Here is a 7,411-nt window from a genome sequence, read left to right as displayed (position 1 = left end):
GAGTAATGAAGCATTAAGTCTGGCTGCAGCTGAAAACCTGGCTCTGTCTCGGCTCTGTGCCCGCGACTGAGAGAGAGTCGGGACAGAGCCAAGGAGCTGAAAACTGTCTGGCATCGCTTCCTGACGGTCACAGCGACCCAGGGAGCACACAGGGGGGGTGTGAGGGTGTGTGTGTCACACACAAGTGCCACATCCACGTTTTCCTGCTGCCTGCTCCCCACCAAAGCTCCCACAAGCTCAGGGATGAAGCCGAACGTTTGGCTTGTCAAAGCCGAGCCTGCACCTTCCGACCTTTTGGCTCGTGCTGCTCAGACAAGAATTAGAGACATCTTTCAGCAGGGCCTAACTGGGCCTGGGAGACACAAAGGAGGGTTCCTCCCCCTTCCAGAGGTAAACTGCTGCTGAACCCTCGGCACCCTGTTCACCTGCCTGATGAAACATGTTGGGAATTACATAAGACCCAGGGATATTTGGTTTCCCGAGCAGCCGCGGCGAGAGGGTGGCACCTACCAGGAGATTATCCCTGAGACACGTTTGCAGTTGAACAACAGCCTGAAGTGCAAGAATTTGGAACAGCTCAGAGGTTGGCATTTCCACAGTCCCCATTTCCACAGAAGTTTTTGTTTTGTTTTGTTTTGTTTTGTTTTGTTGGGGTTTTTTTAATCGAACTTGTAGAGATTTGCAAAACCTGGGTCCAGATTTGTCCCAAATTGGGACAAATGTGGGTTTTTTTCCAATTCCAAGTTCATCTCTAACCTTTGAAAATTTGCAAAAAGACTTTTTGATGATTCACAACTGGACTTTTCATAGAATCATAGAACGGTTTGGGTTGGAAGGGACCTTAAAGATCATCTCATTCCAACCCCCCTGGCATGGGCAGGGACACCTTCCACTAGACTGGGTTGCTCAGAGCCCCATCCAGACTGTCCTTGAACATTTCCAGGGATGGGGCAGCCACAGCTTCAATTTTTCTTCTGTTGGGAATCAATGCAACCGAATTTTGCATGAAAATCACACATATTTTGAATTCAGACACATCCACTTATATTTTGAATTCACGTGGAATATCCTGAGTTGGAAGGATCATCCAGTCCAAGCCCTGGCCCTGCCCAGGACACCCCAACACTCCCCCCTGTCCCTCAGAGCGTTGTCCAAACCCTCCTGGAGCTCTGGCAGCCTTGGGGCCGTGCCCACTGCCCTGGGGAGCCTGGGCAGTGCCCACCACCCTCTGGGGGAAGAACTTTTCCCTGGGGTTTATGCACCTCAAAAGTTGGAAATTTACTCTTGTAAGAACCCACCTGGAGTGCTGTGTCCAGGTCTGGTGTCCATTGAACATAAGGACATGGAAGTGTTGGAGCAAATCCAGAGGAGGCCACAAGGTTGATAAGTGACCTGGAGCACCTCTGCTGTGGAGACAAAGTGGGAAAGTTGGGGCTGTCCAGGTTAGAGAAGAGAAGGGTGTGTGGAGACCTCAGAGCACCTTCCAGGGTGTGAAGGGGCTCCAGGGAAGCTGGAGAGGGATGTTCATCAGGAACTGCAATGACAGGACAAGGGGGAGCGGGTACAAACTGAAAGAGGGGAAATCTAGGTGACATATTGGGAAGGAATTCCTGACTGTGAGAGTGGGGAGGGGCTGGGATAGAATTCCCAGAGAAGCTGTGGCTGCCCCTGGATCCCTGGAAGTGTCCAAGGCCAGGTTGGACGGGCTTGGAGCAACCTGGGCTGGTGGAAGGTGTCCCTGCCCATGGCAGGGGGTGGCACTGGATGGGCTTTAAGGTCCCTTCCAACCCAAACCATTCCATGATTCCATGGTTGATATATCTGGGTTCAGTGGAGATGTTTTCAGGTTCTGGTAGGAGTTGGATGGTGTCCTGTCACCCAGGGAAGAAGGAAACCTGTGTTCTCCACCTGAACATGTTTCCAGGGTTGATGGATGTCCTTCAGCTCTTAACTGCCTCTTCCATGCTCCCATCTCTGCAGCAGAGGGATAATAATTCCCACCTTTTTGGCAAATCCAGGTACTAGGTGGGATACTGTTAGCAGGGACCACATCTCGTGGCAAGGATTATATAAAACTCTTCATTTCCCAGCCACTTGGGAAAACATTTAATTCAGTTTCTTACCGAATACAACAGCAAAATTATTCTTAAGAAGGCATTAAAGCAGCTAAAATTATCCCCCTTTTTCTCAATGTATGGGAAAGCTTTACTTAGTAAACAAACTTTCCCTCCTGCTTTAATTGGCTGTAAAAACATGTGGTTGTTTTTTTTTTTCTGATTTCCCTTCAACCTTTTTATTGTGTCCTGCCTAAAGCTGCACTAAGGTTGTGGTCAGGACACTTGCTCAGTCCTGCCTTTATGTTGTGTTCACAGGAGAGATCTGTGAAACGTGGACTAGGGAACAACAAACATTGCATGCCTTTAGAATTGTGAATTTTGGTTAAAACTGAGGAGGTTTTAAAAGAAAATATTAAATTTACAGTACTTTCTGTTGTCTTTTTAAAAATGTGTTTTGAGGTGGGCTTAAAATTCTCTGCTGTGAAAGTTGGGGAAGAAAAGCCACATAAGTTTCAAGTGGCAAGAAAAATGCCATATCAAGAGAGTCAGGATGACACACAGGATGGGAATCCTGCAATCTCCTCTTTGTGTGCTGCCCCATTTATATTCCAACTAAATGGGAACAGGGAAAAGAAGAGGGAAATGTTGGGTGCAGGAATTAACTGGGATGAAAAAGTGATGTTATATCAGGCACCACAGGCTGTGGATCTGAGAGGCCACACTTCAAATCCTGTGCTCAGTTTTGGGCCTCTCACTTCCAAAAGGACATTTGAGGGGCTGGAGCGTGTCCAGGGAAGGGAACAGGGATGGGGAAGAGGGTGGAAAACATGTCCTGTGAGGAGCAGCTGAGGGAGCTGGGGGGGTTTATCTGGAGAAGAGGAGGCTCAGGGGGGACCTCATTGCTCTCCCCAACTCCCTGACAGGAGGGGGCAGGGAGGGGGGTCAGGCTCTGCTGCCATGTCCAAGGGAAAGGAGGAGAGGGAATGGCCTTAAATTGCCCCAGGGCAGGGTCAGATTAGGGATTAGAAACAATTTTTCCCTGCAGGAGTGGTCAGGCCTTGGAATAAGTGTCCCAGGGAGGTGGTGGAGTCCCTGTGTCTGGGAGTGTCCCAGAGGTGTCTGGATGTGGCCCTTGGGGACATGGATTGGGGGTGATCCTGGTGGTGCTGGGTGAGGGTGGAACTGGACAATCCTGGAGGTCTCTCCCAGTCTTGGTGATTCTGGGATTCTGTGACTGACACAGCAACTGCTGAAGTCTGCCTGGAGTAACCTGGTGACCTGAGCAGGAGATGTTTGACCCAGTTTGGCTTTTTCCAAACAGCACAGTCTGACACCTTCAAACAACCAAACACGGGAAGGGGCCGTTCCCATCCCACGAGCCCCTTAAATCTCCTCACCCCCAACCTGTGCCGCTGCAAACCACAGGATCCACAGGAACCCCTTAAGGAAAGCCAGTGTTTGGGGGGGTCCTGCCTGCACCCAGATACTCCCAGGAGCTTCCCAGCTCCAGAGTTCCCAGGATCCCTCCATCCCACCCTGGAACGGGCCCGAGGCCACAGTTCCCCACACGCCTGAGCTGTGCCTGCCATCTATTGGTGTTACTTTGGAGTCCGGATTCCCACTCCTGCTCCTCACACAGCAGTTTTTCTAGGGGTTGTTACCACCAGGGTAAATATTATGATGCCTTTTGGCCGGGTTTAGCCCAGAAATGCCTCCGGTGGCCACGCCCTTGATCCCTGAGGGGGGAAAAGGAAGGAGTCGGGGACTGTGTGCTTTGTTTTCCTACAGCCCCACTTTCATGGGCAGCCAAACACGTGTGTTTTCTCAAAGCCAGCGTTTGTGATCTTAAAATCACGTGACATGAAAGGCTGTGGGGTTTCTTGCCTTCCCTGCAGCACCGCGTGAGCTGCAGTGGGACACCCCCTCCTTGCTGAGTGCAGAGGGAGAGGGCTCCATGCCATTCCATGTGGGAACTGCTGGTTCAGCTCCTGGGACTCTGTTTCCACGCCACAAGGTCACAGAATCACAGGATGGTTTGGGGTGGAAGGGACCTTAGAGCCCATCCAGGGCCACCCCCCTGCCATGGGCAGGGACACCTTCCACCGGCCCAGGTTGCTCCAAGTTTATCCAGCCTGGCCTTGGACACTTCCAGGGGTCCAGGGGCAGCCACAGCTCCTCTGGGAATTCTATCCCAGCCCCTCCCCACCCTCACAGGGAAGAATTCCTTCCCAATATCCCATCTAACCCTGTCCTCCTTCAGCTTAAGGCCATCATGCAGGTCTAACAAGGTCTATCTCTGCTGCTCCCTCACCCTGCTCTGCCCAGCGCTGCCTCAGGACACAAAGTCCCAGGCTTTCCTCTCCAAAAGCATCCCAGAAATATGGTGTTTCACTGGGGACAGCAATGCAGATTTACCTCTTAAATATTGACCAAAAAATTGCTACCTTGGAGTTGCTCTGTGGGTTGTTCTTAATTTTTCTGTGCCCTCATCTTCTACACGTTGCTGGTTTCCTTCTCCTCAGGTGACTCCTGTCTTGCCCAGAGCATTTACTGCTCTTCACCCCTGTGGTTATGTACATTTTTTTGCATCATTTCCCATTTTGAAGAAATCCAAGGAGTGGGATTCACCCAGACTCTGCGAACAGAGACCGAGGGGTAAATGGAAACCGCTCCAGAAATGCATCTCTTTGTAGAACCAGGGATGGTTTGGGTTGAAAAAGACCTTAAAGATCAGCCAGTTCCAACCCCTCTGCCTTGGGCCAGGGTGTCACCTCCTTCAGAGCAAAGAATTTCTCCTTAATATTTGATTTAAACCTGCTTTTCTTCAGCTTAAAGCCGTTCCCTCTCGTCCTGTCACTCCAGGCCTTGTGAAAATTCCCTCTCCAGCTCTCCTGGAGCCCCTTCAGGCACTGGAAGGGGCTCTGAGGTCTCCCCAGAGCCTTCTCTTCTCCAGGTGAACAGTCCCAACTCCCACAATAACCAGCTTGCCTTTCAAACAGCTCCTTGGAGCGACCCAAAACAGGGTGAGGAAATGAGATTTTAAGAAACTTATGCCACAAATGTGAATTTAAGCTGTGAAATGATCGGCAGTCCAGCCCTCCAGACTCACAGTCCTGAATTTTAGCAGCGTAGGCAAAACCTCTTGTGATTGTAAAGGCAATTCAGGGGGAAAAGGTTCAACCCAGAGGCTTAAATTTGGGGATGTGAAACCCAGATTAATAATTTTTCAAGATTTTCTGCCAAGGAAGTAGCAGGAATTGATTGGGAGCCTCATCCATGTGGCCCAGACTGATGCTCCCATCACCAGTGCCTGGAGAAAAAGTTCATATTTTCTTGTATTTTGCTGTGAATGAATTCCCTGAAGCCTCAACAAGAGTCTAATTTTGTCCTAAGTCTTCTCCTACCGCTGAAATCCATAAAAGCCTTGGAATTAAACCCTGGGCTAAATGTGGCACCTCCAGGAATTATATTCCTTTACTTTGCCTCGTGTGAGGGAAGGGAAAGAAAAATCATTGCTCCATTCTCATTAATCACTTATAGTCGTGGTTATTAATATTTTAAAATATTGGTTTTCCATTGGTTTTTGGGGCTGTTTTTATTTTTGGTTGGTTGGTTGTTTTTTTTTAAGATACAGGAAGGATTATGATGTTGTCTAAACTCTGAATATCAAGTTTGCACTGCCTGACCCTTCTAAAATCTGAGTGAAATGGAATCTTCTGAATCTGATTCTCTCAAATCCTCGACATTAAGAGAATAAAATTGATTTTAAAAAAAAGTGAAAAAAAAAACCCCAAACTAAAAAAATTCCCCAAAACAAAAGCAACCAAACAAACAACCAAAATCCAGTTTATTCAACCCTTTGATATTGTGATTTATGAAATAAAGCCAAAGCTGGGCTACAGATTATTTCCTTGATTTTTTGAAAGTTGCTTTAAGGACAAAAAAAATAGATTTCAAAGTGGAACGAGACTAAAACCGGCTAAAATATAGGATTAAGGGTTAATAATTAATTTTCTTCCTTTTTTTTTAATGTGGTTTTGTTCAGTCAGGACCTACATCCATTTTTTTTTTTTTTTCCTTTCCAAGACCTTCCCGTGACCCAGAAATCCCCGAGCGGTGCTTCCAAAAGGAAACACTCGGGGTGTTCCTGAAAATATATCGTTTCCTGAGCCCTTTCTTATTACTTTCACCTCTGTTGGCCTCCACTTCCAGAAATTCAAGTTTTCCTCCCGGCGGCGGCCGACGCTCCCGGAACTCTGGAAACGGGATGGCAGAGCTCGGGTTTTCCCAGGAATCCTGGTTTAGGAGACAGAACAAAGCTGGTGGAACCATGGCCAGGTGGTATTTTCATCCATAAACTTCTGACCAGCACTGAAGAAGGAAAAAAATAATTATCTAATGAAAAATTTCAGCCCCATTTCGGCTTGAAAAGCAACTTGAGCTGGTGTTGTTTTTCTGTGAAGGAAACAGTGACGAGTTTGGGCTGTTACAGGCTTTGCTAAAAGTGAATAATCTTTGATTTTATCCTTATTTTCGGGCGCGGCAAGAAAAAGAAACGCAGGCCTTGGAGTTTGCCTGAAATGTTTGCGATTCCTGGGAATTCCTCCATCAAATCACCGTCCCTGGGGTGTTCCAGGAACGACTGGAGTGGTTGACAAGGTGGTGATTGGTCCCAGATTGGGGTTAAAGCTCTTAAAAGTGTTTTTTAACCTAAATTATGCCGCGATTCCAAGCCTGCAAAGTTGCTAATACAGCTGTAAAGATTATTTTCTGAGCCACGGCCTTCGAAACCGGGGAGGGAGAAGTGTTTAAATAGCCACCCAAGATCTCTCTCTCAGCTCGGCGCTGCACTAATTGATCTCTTAATTGGCTCAGTCAACACAGCAGTTTCCATCACACAACAAGCACTAATTGCTACAAGATCACTGTGAAATGTTAAATACTCCGAAGGCAAAGGGAGTTGGTGCTAAATTGACTGTACTTAGGCCTGAGCGAGGGTTTTAATCCAGAGACCCCACCCCCGAGGTTTGGGGGGGTTCCCAGGTTGTTTTTCTCCCCACAGACAGTGCTCTTAGAGCCTAAAATGGAAATATTTTCCCCACGTGGAAAAAAAAGAGGAGAGGTGAGTCTTATCCAAGTCTTATCCAAAGGCCAGAAATAATTTGTGAAGGTTATCAGCAAACACACAGACCTGCATTTAAATATACAATTAAATATAAAATATAAAATTAAATATAAAATATAAATATAAAATATAAATATAAAATTACAGCCACGGCTGCTGCTTGAAGGTGCCCTGAACCTATCAACCAGCAGTTTGGTTTCTGCAGGAATCAGAAGCAAAGAGCCAAAAA

General features: G+C 47.5%; 1 long non-coding RNA gene across 1 annotated transcript; it reads left to right on the top strand.

The window, feature by feature from the left end:
* The first annotated feature begins 1,617 nt into the window (after positions 1–1,617).
* LOC135410419 (uncharacterized) lies at positions 1,618–6,490 on the top strand. Its single transcript, XR_010428674.1, has 2 exons — positions 1,618–3,710; positions 6,270–6,490. It is a non-coding gene; the product is annotated as an uncharacterized LOC135410419 (long non-coding RNA).
* Positions 6,491–7,411: the final 921 nt, after the last annotated feature.

Source organism: Pseudopipra pipra, chromosome 2, assembly GCF_036250125.1.
Source record: "Pseudopipra pipra isolate bDixPip1 chromosome 2, bDixPip1.hap1, whole genome shotgun sequence".
Classification (NCBI taxonomy): Eukaryota; Metazoa; Chordata; class Aves; order Passeriformes; family Pipridae; genus Pseudopipra; species Pseudopipra pipra.
This window is presented reverse-complemented; position numbering and strand designations above follow the sequence as displayed.